Source organism: Papio anubis, chromosome 8 (genome assembly GCF_008728515.1).
Source record: "Papio anubis isolate 15944 chromosome 8, Panubis1.0, whole genome shotgun sequence".
In the NCBI taxonomy this organism is placed as follows: domain Eukaryota; kingdom Metazoa; phylum Chordata; class Mammalia; order Primates; family Cercopithecidae; genus Papio; species Papio anubis.
Genome location: NC_044983.1, coordinates 82,923,046 through 82,941,592, shown reverse-complemented (window position 1 = coordinate 82,941,592; position 18,547 = coordinate 82,923,046). Strand labels below are relative to the sequence as shown.

The following is an 18,547-nucleotide window of genomic DNA, read 5'->3' as shown; positions in this document are numbered from 1 at the left end:
AAACATCTTTCAATGAAAACAAAAAACAGATGTTCAACATTAGCAGATGTCCAGGGTGACACACTAAACATATGCAGGGAGTGGAAATCCTAGCTCCACTCACATGTGTGAGAAATGCTGACCAGTGCATGGAGGATTTCCAAGCACCATCACTTGGTTTTGTAAGAATAGAATTTCATTCATGTATTAGATAATGAGATCCTCCCACGTTCCAATGTCTTTCATGTGCCAAATCTATTTTTTTCAACAAAGTGTAATGATCTACTAGAAATTTTAGACCACAGTTTTCTTATTTTTGCATTATGTCTACATAAAAGAACAAAATAAGCAAAGAACTATAATATACAAAAATAATTTTTCTGCACTATCAAAATAAATTCTTAAATTTATCTAACATCCTTAAATTCCAAGTGGCTTCCACCATTATTCACTTTGAGCCTACTCAAATGCCATCTTCTCAGTGTAGATTTCCCTTGTTCAATTCAGGCAGAATCTCTGAATTGAACTATCTACTTTTCTCCCCACTAGAAGCTTTGTGAAGGCAACAAGTCATCTGATTTATGATTCTATTTCCAGTGCCTAGAATAGAGGAGGTGGTAGATACTCAACAAATTACTTGTTGATTATTTGGAAGAAGATATAAATGGTCATTATTGCCTCCTCCCTTTTTCTATTACTTTACTTTGGGAGTTTATGGGAGGTCATTCCTCACCAATCAGTGCCACAGTACTTTAAATAATGTCTCTAAGGTTTTTCCATGTTCTTACATGTAACAGTTTGTTATTTTTTACAAATGAGTAGTATTCCAGTATCCTCATGAACTTCACTTTGTTGATTCATTTTTCTGTTGATGAATATTTCTGTTTTTCAATTGTTCTATTATTAAGACTTAGACTGCTATGAACATTCTTGTAAAAATCTTTTGTGTTTCTTTTTGACACTTCTGTTAAATATTTAGGAATGGAGATGCTGAGCCATAGGGTATATGTAGGTCTAACTTTAAAGGAAATAGTCAAAGATTTCTCCAAACTTGTGTAATTTTACACTAACATCAGCAATGTAGAGTAGTTCCAATTGCTCATCACCTCACCCTGTCACATGCCAACTTATGACACCAAAGTTATAATTGCCTATGTTTAGTTCTGGAATCTTTATGGGTCTGCACTTTATGTGCAATGTGTTTGATCTGTCTTGAATTACTATTATATTATTCTTTTTTTCTTAAAGTGAAGCTAATGATTATTGTTCATTTTTCCCATGCAAAAATATTTATTTGTATCTTACCTCTATCATATTTAAATTTTAGCCATATTGGAAAATATAAAATAATATCACCTGTGGTTTTAAATCAAATTTCCCTAATAATTAATGTTGTTGAACACTACTTTATGTGTTTACTGGACATTTTCATATCTTCTTCTGCAAAGTGTCAGTCAGGTGTTTTGCCCATTTTATAATTGGGTATTTTTCTTACTACTGTTGGTGCATAATAGTACTTTACACATTCTGCATACACATCCTTATTCATATTTATGTACTGTGAATATTTTCTAAGACCTTTCTGCTGATTATGTTAATCCTGTCTTCTTATGAGTAGATATTGATGAAGCCCACGGTGTAACTTAAGAAAATTTTATATCAGTGGCTTTTTTTTGCCCTGCCAAAGACGTATTTCCCCACACCAAATTCATAAATATATTCTCCTATGTTTTATTCTAGAATCTTTAAGTTTCTGGGATTTATGCTTGTTTGATAAGTCTTCCTTTTTATAAAGATAGAGGTTTAAGTCCATTTATTTTCCATAGAAATGTTTTGTTATAAAGATTATCCTTTTCTCTTTGAATTGACTGGAGTTTTGTAAAAAATCTATTAAGAACACAAGTGAGTCTAGTGTCGTACTATATTTGTTCCATTATTTTACTTGTCTCTGTGTATGTCAATATGAAATTTTGTTGATCATTGCAACTTTATTGTAAGTCTTGAAATAAAGGGCGATTCCTCCAGTTTTGTTCTTTTTCATTATTTATTTGATTATTATGCATCATTTGTCTTTTCCCTTGAATTTTAGAACAGCTTGATGGTTTCTTCAAAATAAACATAGAGAGCGATTCCTTTGTGTTCATAAATAAACTTGGAAGAATGAACATCTTAAACATATTAAGTCTGTTAATCCATGAACATGGTATTAATTTTCATTTACTTCAGTGCCTTTAAGTTCATGTAATAATGTTTTCTAGTTGTCAGTGTAGCCATTATATACCTTTTCTTTATATTTATTGTGAAGTTTTGCACATATTGTTTTAGATTTAATCCTAAATGTTTTATGTTTTCTGATACTACTCTAAATGTTATCTTTTTTCCCAATTGTTCTTTGTTATTACATCAAAATACAACTGCTTTTCGTATATGGATGTCATAGTATCATTTGAGTAGGGTATTCTACATATACAATTGTGTTGTCTGGAAACAGGCAGTTTTACTTCTTCCTTTCCCAACTTTATGTTTTTAATTTATTTTTTTCTTGTCTTTTTGTGCTGTATTGGCTTCCAGTGCAATGTTGAATAGAAATGGTAACAGTCTTGCCTTCTCTTAGGTGAAATGAGTTTCAACATTAAGTGTAATGTTAGGTTAAAATTTCTACTAACATTTATTGGATTGAAAAGTTCCTTTCACTTCTAAGTTTCCTGAGAGTTTTTGTCTAAAGATTGCTTATTTTTTCTGCAATCTACTGAGATGTTCATATGTTTTTATCTTGTATTCTGTTAGTGTAGTGAATTATATTGATTGTTTTAAATGTTACAACAACCTTGTACTTCTGATAAAATGACACGTTAATTATATATCATCCTTTTTATACATGGCTAGATTTGACTTGCTAATATCTTGTTAAATGTTTTTATGTATCTTCAAGAGGGACATTTCTAATTTTCTTTTCTTGTAATGCTATTGTTAGGTATGAATAAGGGTAATGCTAACTTCATGAAGTGTGTGATATATCCCCATACACTATATTTTCTGAAAGAGTGTACATTACTGATATTATGTCTTCTTTGAATATGTGATGAAATTCATTATTGAAGACATCTGGGCCTATAGTTTACATTGGGGGAAGTTTTTTATTATTATTATTACAAGTTTAATTTCTATAATAGATGTAGTATCACTTAGGATTTTTTATTTGTCTGGTTTTGGGTATAATTAGCTCTTTTTTTAATATAACATTTTTTCATTATACTTTAAGTTCTGGGATACATATGCAGAATGTGCAGTTTTGTTACATAGGTATACACATGTCATAGTGGTTTGCTGCATCCATCAACCCGTCATCTACATTAGGTATTTCTCCTAATGCTATCCCTCGCCTAGTCCTCCACCCCCAGACAGGCCCCGGTGTGTGATATGCCCCTCCCTGTGTCCATGTGTTCTCATTGTTCAACTCCCACTTATGGGAGTGAGAATATGCGGTGTTTGGTTTTTGTTCCTGTGTTAGTTTGCTGAGAATGATGGTTTCCACCTTCATCCATGTCCCTGCAAAAGATATTAACTCATCCTTTTATGGCTGCCTAGTATTCCATGGTATATATATGCCACATTTTTGTCCAGTTTATCATTGATGAGTGTTTGGGTTGGTTCCAAGTCTTTGGTATTGTGAACAGTGCTGCAATAAACATACATGTGCATATGTCTTTATAGTAGAATGATTTATAATCCTTTAGGCATATACTCAGTAATGGGATTGCTGGGTCAAATGGTATTTCTGATTCTAGATCCTTGAAGAATTGCCACACTGTCTTCCACAATGGTTGAACTAATTTACACTCCCACCAACAGTGTAAAGGCGTTCCTATTTCTCCACATCCTCTCCAGCATCTGTTGCTTCTTGACTTTTCAATGATCATCATTCTAACTGGTGTGAGATGGTATCTCATTGTGGTTTTGATTTGCATTTCTCTATTGACCAGCAATGATGAGAATTTTTCATATGTTTTTTGGCTGTGGTGTGCTATATTCAGGAGACCCATCTCACATGCAAAGACACATATAGGCTCAAAATAAAGGGATGGAGGAATATTTACCAAGCAAATGGAAAGCAAAAAAAAAAAAAGAAAGAAAAGCAAGCAAGCAAGCAGGGGTTGCAATCCTAGTCTCTGATAAAACAGACTTTAAACAAGCAAAGATCAAAAAACACAAACAAGGACATTGCATAATGGTAAAGGGATCAACGCAACAGAGGAGCTAACTATCCAACCAATACAGGAGAACCCAGATTCATAAAGCAAGTTCTTAGAGACATACAAAGAGACTTAGACTCCCACACAATAATAGTTTATGGTTGATCATATAAAAGTAGAGATAAATAAATTTTTGCCAAGTTCATGTTAAACAATGGGTTGTTTTTACAAAACAAAAACAAAAAGTCATTAAAAAATGGGGAAATTCTAATCAACATTGATATTTTAAAGTAACAAATGTCTTTTTTTGGCAGATGACATGTTGTAATAGCTTTATTCAAATTTTGTTATATGAAGTTCTCTACATAAGGCATTTTCATACAAAATGCTTTTTCTCCAATTCTTATTTAAATAAAATTAGATGATTTTAGTACAGTTATAAATACAGGAACTATAAAATAATCTAGAACTGACGATATTGATTCTACTCTTAGGTAGCAAATGTTAGTTAAATAATTTTATTCCTATTTAAAGTAGCCCAATCATCACCTACAATTCCAAGTCTCTCACAAAATATGGTCTCTGAAAAACATGAGGCACCTGGAGGAAAATAAATAAAATGGTAATTGCATATACACTTTAAAAAATATACAGTAATTGTGAGTGAAATATAATAACGAAAGGATAGATTCTGATCATCTAAGCATAGCATTCATGTTCCAACAAAGCTGTTGCATTATCTGACAGATTAAAAAGTCATAAATAATAATAAAATTGTATTGTACTGTTTCTTTGATTTTATAAAGAATCTCCATTTAGAGTATAATTAATGAATAAGACAGACAAAAAGGCAGACACACAGAGACAAAAATGAGAGAAGTTACTTAAAAAAAAAATACAGTAGAATCTTTCATTCAGCAAAAGCGAAACATCAAGTAGCTTTTAAAATAATTACTCTAATCTGAAACAAAGAAACATGACTTTTGACCCCAGTATTTGTACAGAAGAAAAATGTAGGAAAATAGAATATTTGAAACCAAATCTTAGATACCACTAACTCTAGCTCTACATTATTTGAATTCCCTCTATAATAGTCCTCACATATGGCATTACGGTGCCTGCTTGAACACTTCCAAAGGATAGGGTATTACTACTTCACAGGTGAGTATGGGCCAGTCCTGGATAGATAGGTTCTATAAAATGCTGTCTATAGTTACTTGAAATCAAACATCACAGAACTTTTAACCATTAGTCCTTATTCTGTGATCTAGGAAAATGAATACATTGATACTTTCTGCATGAGAGATTTTAAAATATGAATGTTGGATATAATGTAATCCATCTTATTTTCTCTATTCTGAGCATCTTTCTATGTTTCAATAAATACTCTGATATTTCCAATTAAATTACTGGTTCATCCCTCTAAAATGCCTGTGCTATTTCTAACCAGAAAAATACATGTGGAATGAGAAACTACCTACTTGGCATTTATGATATCATGTTTAACATAGAAATAATGCAGTAAAAATAACATACAACAATACTGAAATCTGTGAACCTCAGATCTCTCATAGAATTCTGAATAAACATATCTTTTGTTTATATTCATTACATATATTTTTCGAAAGAATGATGACATTGTTATCTCATGGAATTTGGCAACCTCAGTTTCTCAGTAATATATACATGTACACACACACACACACATATATATATATATATATATGACATAGAGTTATTAGGATTTGGATTACCAGGCATTTTATGTGCAGTAAATTATTTTAAACTTCTTTTTTACAGTAAAGATAGTGAAAGTAATAGATAAAATTCTCTAAGTTCTATGATCCAAGAACTTTGCTTCTCTAAAAACTGTTCCTACTTATCATTTGATGATGTGGAATAAACTTTGGAAAACATTCTTGTAGTTTCAGAAAAACATACCATTTTAAGTAAATCATTGTATGTATTTGCAAAACCTAGTATTAAATTCCATCAGTATTCAGACTAACATGTTTAACCAATGTTTTGTTGCTGTGAATAAAAATAAATTGATTTGCTTATTTATATTAGAAACTCTGAATGAAAATGGGAAAAGTGAGTACCTGTGAACAACAAAGAAAAAGTTAGATGTCAACCTTTGCCATTTGAATTGATACACCTACTTACTCTTAAAGAAATGCCAAGTGTACATTTCCACTCAGAACCATATCCAGAAGAAAGCTTCCTCAAGTATGTAAGTGTTCCTGCTTAATTAGTCCTTGACAACTATTGTTCATGAACCCTAAGCTGGAGAGGGTTCATAATTCTTATGAACATTCATTGAGATTCCCTCCATTCATTGAGGGAAAACATTCATTGAGATACCTCCAATTTGACATGGCTAGCAGAATACAATGACCATATTTCATTGAAATGGATGAAAACGTACTAACATAAGATCAAAATGATAGCATGTTGGTAAGGAGGGGAGAACAGACCAGTAAGATGTTGTATAAGACAGAAAACACATGAAATATGATAAAGATAATGATAATTTCATTTTGTAATTTTAGATAGGAAAAATAATACTTTTCCTAGAGAAGAAATATTTGCTTGGGAGATCAGCTAGTTAATGAATATATTAGGTGGCATCTGCAAATATTTCTTCATGCTCCAAGTGCTGACTTCAGTATGAATCTTCAGAATAAAGTTAAATAATTCCACAATTGGAATTATAAATGAGTTTTAATTCAGAATAAGCCCAGAATAGGTTTTGTGTCAGAGACACAGTGTAGCATATCAGAACTTAAACCACCATGTCACCACAACTCTGCATAAATGTCTCCCAGAAATCTCAAGAACCAGGCTATATGACAAGGGTAAACACTGCAAAATCTCCCTGTCACCCACTTTTTATACATGGCAGCAGGGCTAAGGCTCCCATAAGCAGAATTGGCATTTCTTGATTTTCTACAAAGTTAACATCGAGTTGAAAATAAGCACTTCAGCTACCAAGCTAGAGTCTTATCTACAATGATGGATATAAATTCAGGAACCAAAAATAAAAAAAAAAAAATTCATGAGCATGATAGATATACTTCACAACATATTATTCTTAGATATTAAAAACACAACTAGGTAAATTTTCAATGTTATACACTGGATGATTAGTAGAATTGATATTATTGATGATTCACCCTGGTAAACTGTAAGATTGAACTGAAGTTTTACCTCAACACATTAAAAAGTGCAAAGAAAACAAAATGAAAAGAATGAGAGTAAAGTTAGAAATGTGGAGAGTAAATCAGGGATTTTCAAGATTCATTTCACATGTGCCAAACAGAGATAACAGAGAGATTAGAGCCGTTAAAGTATGACGACTAAGTGTTCACATGCCACCACTACGTTTCTGAATTAATCTCCTTCCGTTTTAATCTATGCTCATTCTATGCCAGCCACACTGGCTTATTCTCTTCTTTAAACTTGTTTACCATGTTCTCAAGTCACATAAAAGGTGAATCTTTGCATGTGGCTGTTCCCTCTTTCTGAAACACTTTTCCCTAAAATGTTTGGCTCATTCACTCAATTCCTTCAGGATTCTATTCAATGTCAGCATATCCATAAGACCTTCCCCACCTACATTTTATAAACTAACACCCTCCAGTGCTGGGCACTCCATCCTGGGTCTCCACTATATTTATCCCCACAATGGGAAATGCATAAATAACCAAACCATTTAGTTAAGTGTTTATTGTCAGTTTCCTTCACCAGACTGCAGGCACTTCCTCTGTTTGGCTACCTACTATGTTCTCTGTAATCAGAGCATTGACTGAAACACAGTAGGAACTTGCTTGTTAAATAAATGAATTAATGATAGGCACCAAAGAAATGTTCCCAAGCTTTGAAACTTAGGATGGAACTGTGGAACTATGGATTTGGAACACATCTTAGTGATGAGAAAAAACAGTTCAACTTTTATCATCAAAGAACCCACAATACCTGATCAACATGGAGAAAACCTGTCTCTACTAAAAATACAAACAATTAGTTGAGCATGGTGTAATCCTAGCTACTCAGGAGGCTGAGGCAGGAGAATTGATTGAACCTGGGAGGTGGAGGTTGCAGTGAGCCGAGATTGTTCCATTCTGCTCCAGTCTGGGCAACAAGAGCAAAACTCCATCTCAAATATATATATTTATTTTGTTAAACCAATTACCTCAATACTAAAGGACGGAAAAAACAGAAAATAGACAAATAAAATATAAGAAATAAAATCAGTCTGGCTTCAGATCATTTATCTGTAACAATGAGCAATGATGCATTAATGTAATATTGAAGGCTATTTACCCAACTTAACTGACATTATAAATTGAAAATAAAAAATTTAGGCACATAAAAACTGTAAAAAAAGAAAACCATTAAAAAAATCAAAGTGAGAAAATAGAACGTTGAAAGACCTAAGAAATAGAGGTATAAGAAATAAATTCAAGGCTAAAAATAAATATTATTTATTACTAATAAATAAATAATTATCAATCATTGGAAATGTGGCTTTGAAACATTTAAATTAAGAAATTACTGATAAAAGAGAGTCAGGATTGAAGAAATTACTAGTATTCCTGTACTAATTTTCCACATAACTTAAATAAGAACCATACACGAAATGGTAGGCAAAACAGTAATGTACTTTATTCAGATAATATCTGTTAATATTTCAAAATTCATTGTGAATGTGGAAAAAGAAATATATGTCTGAACCATTGAACAATATGCTTATTGTGATTTCTGTACACAGATGTTTCTAGTAGAAACATTTTACTTTATTTTGCGTTGAAGGGGAAATATTAGGGAGCCAGGAGGGCCTTAGATTTTAATTAAGTTGTGTCTGTGTATTTTATCATTGAAACATAAAAGTCATGATTTTGGAAAAAGTTACTGTATTTCTATAGACAAGAGTATTAAGGACAATCTGTAAAGAAAACTTTTTCAACCCCAAATTATGTCAAAACATATTTTTTTGTAACAAAATAGTTTTTAAGGGATTCACTTTGAAAACATCTATTGAACCATTTCAGTCAGATATACTATTTATTTTCTATATTTACCAAAATAATAAAAGTATATATTATTATAATGGTTTCAAAAATATAAAAATAAATGAAATTAAAATAAAAATTCCTACCTTCTAACACCTTCCAGTCCCACTTCCACTTTATAAGGACCAGTTGACAGACATTGACAAGTTCTAGGAACATGCAACTTGAAAGTTTGATAATGAAAATACAGTTTCCTCAAGACATACTGTCAAATAAATTGCTCATAAGGACACCAAAAAGATTTCTTGAGCGAATTATGTGATTTTCTTGTTCAAGACAGGAAACCAAACCAACTCAATGCTAATTGTTCTGAGAACATGAATCCTCAAATTGTGTACTTTTTATTTTATTTTATTTTTATTTGAGACAGAATCTCGCTCTGTCTCCAGGCTGGAGTGCAGTGGCACAATCTTGGCTCACTGCAACCTCTCCTCTCACTGCAACATCTCCTGCCTCAGCCTCCCAAGTGGCTGGGACTACACGCATGTGCCACCATGCACAGCTAATTTTTGTATTTTTAGTAGAGATGAGGTTTAATTGTCTAATGCATAACTAATACATAAATGCATTACTAGAAGAAATGTTGCTGGTTTGTACTTTGATAATTCTAAATGAAATCAACTTAGTTTTTATGTTAAAATAACGGTCTTAAATTTATAGCAATTATCCCTACTTACAAAATACGACAGGTGTACCAGGTTGACTTTTACATTTACCTCATGCTAACACATTAGTAGAAGTTAGACATATAAAGAGGAAGATACTTTTCCTGTACTTAAGCAGCTTATGTTTTTTCATTTTTAAAAAATTTTATTGATGCGTAAGAATTGTTCATATTTATGGGGTACATGTAGTATTTTAATACATGCATACAATGTGTAATGATCCAATCAGGGCAATTGGGACATCCATTACCTACTAGTAATTTCTTCAATCTTGACTCCCTTTTATCAATAATTTCTTAATTTAAATATTTCAAAGCCACAATTTCAAAGATTATACTTATAATTTCTTTGTGTTGGGAACATTCTAAATCTTCTCTCCTAGCTATTTTGAAATATACAATAAATTATTCTTAACTGTTGTCACCCTACTGTGCTGTGAAACACTAGAACTTATTCTTTCTATCTAAGTATATTTTTATACCTGTTAACCAACCTCTCTTCATTCTCCCTCCACCCTTCCCAGCCTTCGGTAACCACTATTCTACTTTCTAGCTCCATGAGTGCAACTATTTTAGCTCCCACACATGAATGAAAATAGCGAATATTTGTCTTTTTATGCCAGGCTTATCTCACTTAACATAATGACCTCCAGTTCCATCTATGTTGCTGCAAATGACAGGATTGTATTCTTTTTATATCTGAATAATATACAATAGAATAATATACAATAGAATATTATTCAGATATAAAAAGGAATAAAATAAAATTTTATATATAATAGTTTCTTTATCCATTCATCCACTAATAGACACTTAGTTTTCTTCCATATCATAGCTATTATGAATATTGCTGCTATAAACATGGCAGCCCAGGTATATGTTTGACATACTGAGTCCCTTTCCTTTGATTATACATCCAGTAGTGAGATTGCTGGATTACATAGTGGATCTATTTTTAATTTTTTTTTTAAAGTAGTACAACCACTACTAAACAGTGATGAAACCACTGTTTTCCATAGTGGTTGTACTAATTTATATTTCCATTAACAGTATATTAGCATTCCCCTTTCTCTGCATTCTCTCCAACACTACTTGTTATCATCTGACTTTTTTCAAATTCAGAAATGGTGTCTCATGTTAGCCTGGCTGGACTCGAACTCCTGGGCTCACATCATCCTCCTGCCTCAGTCTCCCAAGTCATGAGGCTACAGTTGTGTGTCACGGTGCTCAGTCTCCTTTGACTTTTTGATAAAGGCTAACTTACCAAATAGAAGACGATGCCTCATTGTGATTTTTATTTGCATTTCCCTGATTATTAGTGATGGTGAGAATTTTTTCATGTACTTGTTAGCCATTCGTATGTCTTCTTTCATGAAATATCCATTCAGATCATCTGCGGTTTTTTTAATTATTTGGTTTTTTTTGTTTGTTTTGTTTTGTTTTGTTTTGTTTTGCCATGGAGTTATTTGAGTTCCTTATATATTCTGATTATTAATTCCCTGTTGAGTAGCTTGCTAATAATTTCTCCCATACTATAGGTTGTCTCTTCACTCTGTTGAGTATTTTCTTTGCTGTCCAGAAGCTTTTTAGTTTGAAGTCATCCTATCGGTCTATTTTTGCTTTTGTTGCCTGTGCTTTTGAGGTCTTGCCCGAAAATCCATTGCCCAGAACAATGTCTTAAGATATTTCTCCAAGCAGCTTATATTTTAGTAGAAAGAAATGGTTACATACAAGTTATACATAAATTTAAATTATATGTCAGGGACAAAAGCAGAATATAACACGTAAGAGACAGCAAAACCTTCACAGCAAGTGGCTGTCATGGAGCAAAGAGTGCTGAGGACATTGGAAAAGAAAGACTTCAGAGAGAAAGTTTCACATAGGCAGGATTTCAAAGGTGGACTTAGGCTAATGAGAGAATGCAACATAGACAAGGCACAGATGTGTGAAATAAGATGGTGTATTTAGGAAATTTCAAGCAATTTAGCATGAGTAGAGCATTGATATGGTCTGGCTCTGTGTCCCCACCCAAATCTCATCTTGAATTGTAATCTGAATGGTAAGCCCCATGTGTTAGGGGAGGGACCTTGTAGGAGGTAATTGGATCATGGGGGCAGTTTCCCCATGCTGCTCTCATGATAGTGAGTGAGTTCTCATGAGCTCTGATGGTTTTATAAAGGGCTCTTTCCCCTTTTCTCTGCACTTCTCTCTCCTGCTGCTTTGTGAAGAACATCTTTGCTTCCCTTTCCGCCACGATTGTAAGTTTCCTGAGGCCTCCCCAGCCATGTGGAACTGTGAGTCAATTAAATCTCTTTCCTTTAAAGATTATCCAGTCTTGGGCATTTCTTTATATCAGTGTGAAAACAGACTAATACAAACATAAAGAATAAATAGCAGGAGAAAATGCTGGAGAAATCGGCAGAGGCTTTTAGTAACTAAGTCACTTGGACTTTCACATATGAGCTATGGATATGAATGAATGGGTTTTAGACGTGATAGGCATTTAATAATATGCAAGTCTATATAAGACTTTCTAAATCATCTATAATCATGTATTGAATGTGCTGTGTAAGCAATATGAGCTTCTCTTACATATCTCACTATATGTAACCCAGACCCATGGGTAATAATTTTTTCATCTATAAAGTAAATCATTAATTTATTCATTTAGAAACGTTTACTATGTATTTTATTATGTGCCATATACAAAAGTAACATAACTAAACATGTAAAACCATCCTCTCAGAGAGTTTAAAGTCTGGTGATTGTAGGGGAAAATATACAAATTAAAACATCCCAATAAATATTTACATCATATGATGTAGATGATGTAGAAGCAAATGGGGAAGGTGATCAGTGGTCAGTAACTTCAAGGATCAGCAAAGTCTCACGAATGCAAGTGACACTGGAGTTTATTCTGAAGGATAAGTCTATCTCACAAGTTATGAAATTAAAAAAGAATATTCATGGCCAAGGGCAGTGGCTGATGGTTCCGGCACTTTGGGAGGATGAGGTGGGTGGATTGCTTGAGCCCAAGAATTTGAAACCAGCCTGGGCAAGGTGATGAAACCCCATCTTTATAAAAAATACAAAAAAAATATTTAGCAGGGCATGGGGGTGCACAACTTTCATCCTAACTAGTTGGGAGGCCGAGGTGGGAAAAATCACTTGAGCCTGGGAAGTGGAGGCTGGAGTGAGCCAAGATCATGCCACTGCACTCCAGTCTGGATGAAAGAGCAAGATTTTTTTTCAAAAAGAAAAAAAACAGAAAAAGAAAAAAAGGATATTGAAGGCAGAGCAAGCAGCGTAAGTACAGACACAGATACACAAGTCAGCACACTTACAACCAAAAGGAATTCAGTGTGGTAGGATAAAAGAGTTTCAAAGTGCTCAGTAAAGAGAGATAAGGGGCAAGAGAAATGGGCAGGAGCTTATCTGTTTTTATACCATGTTAAGAAATTTAGTTTTGGTTCTATAAGCAAAGAGCAGTCACTGGAAAAAATGTAAAACATATAACGTGTCATAATCAGAGGTGTTTATTTAGACAGTTTTCTCTGGAAACAGTACAGAGAATAATTAGTAGAGGTTAAAAGCATTGTGTCTAAAATCAGACAGACAAGCATAGCTTTAAGTGTCATTTCCAGCCCTGTCAGCTGTGCAGCTTTGGATAAATCCTTCATCTTTCTGAGTCTCAGTTTCATCATCTTCAAAATGGGAATCATAATTCTCTGTGTTTCATAGGATTGTCATGGAGTTAAAAAAAAATAGATGTAAACCGTTTAGTACACTTTCTAGCAGTTTTGTGGATGATAAAGAACATTACTCCCACACGTAAGAAAACAACTAAAGTATACATCAGTGTGGCCCAAATTTTACCTCCATTAAGGTATTACATAACTTTATCCTCAAACAGATTATGAAATCCGCTAAAGCGATGGGATTTTCTTATTTATTTTTAATTCTTGTATTCCCAAGAATTTAAAAAAAGCTTTTCTAAATGTAAGTGTTCTATAAAAGTCTGTTAAAGACTACAGATAAAATCTTAGACACATAAATGGCTACTTTTGACATTTTAATCTAACATTTATGAACAAGTAACTTCTCAGATTTGCTTGATATTCATCTTTTCTAAACTATAACCTTTTACAAATATCCTTTTATTATGTTTTATTAAATTTAGGATAATTAAATCTCATAAGCATCATTTATTTTGTAACAAGTTACTTTTGTAATTCAGTAGTTTTGCTATTATGGTGAGAATAAATGAATCAGTAAATTCAGATTTGCTTTCTTTCATTGTCAGAATTATGACAGAATTATGCACAAAACATCATTTTGGTTCCTCTAATAATGTTAAATGTTATTATTTTTCAGCTTGATATACAATGTTATCTATAAATACGTATTATCAGACAGTCTGTAGTATGTATGTGTCTATCTTGAAATATAAAGCATCATGTTTAATCTTGAGGTCTGAAAAGTGGCTCTTTAGGAACACGCTATATATCTGTATCTACATCTGTATCTATCCATGTCTATAAAATATAACCAACCCTCATTTTTCCAATATTCTATTATATATATAGCAACTATTTCTCAGATCTCCCTTCCTCCAACTTCAGCATTTTTAGAACGGGATAGCCCCTTTCAGAGTCTAGATATGAAAAAAAAAAATAGAGGAAAACCTCCGAGCAGGTCATCCACATACTCAGGCAAGTTCATTGTAGCTTTTGTTGTTCTGCAATGTTATTCTATTATTACGTACAGCGCTACTATTTTTTCTCACAAGCTATGTATCATCTTTGTTTAAAAGCCATGATTCCAAAGGAAGAGCTAGGTGTCTACTTTCTCCTGCCTTCCACAGGGTTGTTGAACGGTTTCTAGCTTGGCCTAAATTTGTCCTGATTGTTTTGTGGTTGGTGTTGGTGTAATAAAAAGAATCCTGCATTCGAAAGTAGGAAATTGGATAATATGCTTGTGCTTTTGGCTGCAAAATATAGGCAGGCTGTCACACTTTATGCAATCTACAACCTTCACGTGGCCTCTGTGCACACTGACTAGGCTGCATTGAGATAGTCCAGATGTGACAGATGCATGAATCCCACTGAGCTGATCTTTATTCTGGAGGAAATCCCAGAATATTCTGGCCAGATAGAGGTGAAAGAAAAAGCTTAGAGTTACATCATGTACAAATTTTAGTCCGGAAGTAATAATGAATTGCTTGCTTTGTTTATTTATATTTGATATTTATAAGACAACACCCATTGTGAAATGCCATAGGGTATATATATTATGAAAAATAAACAAAATGTTAAAAGCCAAAAGTCATTTTTCATTAACATATCAATTGTGAAAAGTTCAACAGAACAGATGTCTCTAGTTTTGTGCCCAGAAGTTCAATGAACTGGAGTTCTATAAGGTCAAGAGAAAAATAAAACAGTGCAACTGACTAAAGGCCTTGAGACTCTAAACAGGAGGACTCTTGTTGATTTTACCCTCTGTGCTTGTACATAGATATAGATATCCCTCTAAAACTATCAAAGGCTCATGCCATATGGAGGTTTATAGAATATATTAAAATTATATTACTGAAGAGTTACATTTATGTTATATCATTTCAATATACAAGTTCTGAAGCCACTGAACTAAGCATACCTGGCATAAGTCACCAACATCAAACCCTTCCTATACTCGTACCACCAATCCATTTTCACAAGTTATTTGCGTGAAACATGGACTATATAAATTCCTACTTAAAAATCCCTATGGCATTCTAGTGATGCTAGGAGGAGATTCTGATGAATAAAAATCAAGCCTCTTGCAAAATGTGACACCAGATAACTTCCCAGCCTCCTATCTCATATAAATCTATCACATTCTCTCCATTTCAACCTTGTGTTTTCGTTACTAAGTTAATGCTTCAATGTGGTGCTCCAAATTTAGATTATCACCCCACTTCCTACCATCACCATATAAAAAGGCCTGCTTATTCTTCTATACTTAGATAATATACTACATTTTTCATGTAGATTCACTCCCTCTACACTTCCTTATAATTTCCACCACCAAAACTATTTGTTCCTTCCTCCTAGCCTCCTGTTCTGGGAAAGAATGCATTGAAGCCTTATACGTTCATGGCTTAAAGAAATTCAAGGTTCATTCAATATATGTATATAAAGTCTGTAGGTAACTGGTCCAATTCATCAATGTAGTTAAGAAATGGGCTCTTGCTGTCTTTATGGTACAACATCTCTTTTTGTGCTACATGGTCACAATATGGTTACAGCCTGTGTTCTAGCAGAAAGAATGGGAAGAGCCAAAAACCTTTTTCTACCGAGATATTGTCTATTTCTGTAAAAGCCAAGCCCTCTACAGAGAATACCTTTAAATACTTCATTGGTTGGAACTACGCCACATGATCATCACTGCCAGCAAAAGAGTCTGAGAATATAAATATTTTTAAATTTCAGAATCTGGAGAAAAGACTGAAAACATGGGGATGTGAGGGACTTCAAACTATCTCCCAAACTGCCATAAAATTGAACAGTTTTGCTATTGGATCACAGGTGTGTTAGAGTCTGTGTCTAATTTCGAGTCCCTTGAAGAAAAGGGCCATTACTTTAATAATTTCATCCCTGATGTCAAGAGCATTTTCAAACTCTGTTTCATAAATTGATAGTGCCAAGAAGGAGAAGATGTCCTTGTTAAAACCCCTGGCTTTGAATGAGACACTAGAGGGCTATATACTAGAAGAGGGAGATCTGAAAATAGACTAGTCTTGATTAAATCAAAGTAATCTTCCCATCACTTTTCTGCCAACTAGAAAAAAAAGATGATACTCTCTCTGAAACAAAATAACATTATTCAGAGGTTTTGTAAGTATTTTATATACAAAGTCCAACATTCATCTAAATGTATCCATATTAATTTCCTATTATTGCTGTAACAAATAACCACTAACTTACTGGTAAATTATTCTCTTAAAATAAGTTTCATTGGACTGAAATCATGTTGTCAGTAGGGACGAACTCTCTCCAGAGGCTCTAGGAGCGCATCCATGTACTTACTTTTTCCAGATTCTGGAAGCTCTACTATTTCCTTAGTTTGTGGCCCCACATCACATTGTCTTTTCTCCCTCTCCTTGCATCACCACATCATCATCTTTCATTTCCTCTTCTGTCTTCAAATCTCCCTTTATCCTCTTATAAGTATACATTGCATACATAGGGCCCACTGGAAGGTCCAGATAATGGTATTAAAATGAATTTTTAAATAACTATGATATCAATAGATAAAAATATAATGAATACTCCAGAAAACTGGAATTATAAAAATAAATATCATAGAAATAAATATATAAATTTAAAAGAAAATTAGAAAAAGTATAGATTAGTAAACTGGAAGATGTATCAACAGAAAACATCTAAGTTACCACAGATAGAAAAACTAGCATAAAAAATACACAAAAGAGGATATACATTATAGAAACATATTAAATAGGCCTAATGTACTTGACATCAAAGTCCCAGGAATAGAAAAGAAAAATACTAAAGCAGAAGAAGTATTTGAAGAATTATTGGTAGAGATTTCCAAAAACTAACAATAATATTAAGTTATGGGCTCAAAAATCTCTCTTAACCTTAATAAAGATCTATCTTTAGATAGATACATCTATGGATAAAGAAAGACTGATTATAGATAGATAGATAGATAGATAGATAGATAGATAGATATCTAAAGAAATTCACATCTAGATACATAATAGTTTGAAAACCTAAGACTAAAATCTACCAAAATTGAACCATAAAGAAATAGAAAATCTGAGCAGAAAAATGATGAGAACCAAAACTGGAGTAGTAATACGTCTCCCATCAAAGAAAAGCCAAGGACTTGATGGCTTCACTGCTGAATTCTACCAAACATTTAAAGAAGAAATAACACCAATTCTATACAAACTATATCAAAAAATTTAAAAGGAAGAAATTCTTCCTAATTTATACTACTAACATAGCATTACACTGTCACCAAATTCAGATAAGGACATTTAAAAACAGAAGACTGCTGGGCAATATCCTTGATGAACATAGATGCAGAAATCCTCAACAAAATACTAGAAGACTGAATTGAACACACATTAAAAACATCATTCACCATGATCAAGTGGATTCATTCAGAGATGCAAAGATGATTTAACATATGCAAATTAATAAACAAGATATATCACATCAAAGGAATCAAGAACTATAACCATGTGATCATTTTAATAGATGCTGAAAAAGAAATGAAAAAAAATTCAACATTCCTTTATGACAAAAACTCTTAACAAATTAGGTATAGAAGAACATACCTCAACACAATAAAGGTCATATATGACAAACTCACAGCTAATATCACATTGAATGGGGAAAAAAATGAAAGCCTTTCCACTAAACTCTGGAACAAGACAAGAACATCCATTTTCACCACTTCTATTCAACGTAGTACTGGAACCCTAGCCAGATCAATTAGGCATGAGAAAAAAAGGGCATCCATATTGTAAAGGAAGAAGTCAAATTATCCTTGTTTGGAGGTGACATAATTTTATATTTAGAAAAACCTAATTACTCCACAGAAAACTGTTAGAAGGAATAAACGAA

General features: G+C 33.0%; 1 long non-coding RNA gene across 1 annotated transcript; it reads right to left on the bottom strand.

Moving 5' to 3' along the window:
- Positions 1-13,431: 13,431 nt before the first annotated feature.
- On the bottom strand, positions 13,432-18,254 carry LOC116276377. The gene is made up of 2 exons (XR_004185872.1): positions 16,979-18,254; positions 13,432-13,639 (listed from the first exon to the last, which is right to left on the bottom strand). It is a non-coding gene; the product is annotated as an uncharacterized LOC116276377 (long non-coding RNA).
- Between the last annotated feature and the right edge of the window lie 293 nt (positions 18,255-18,547).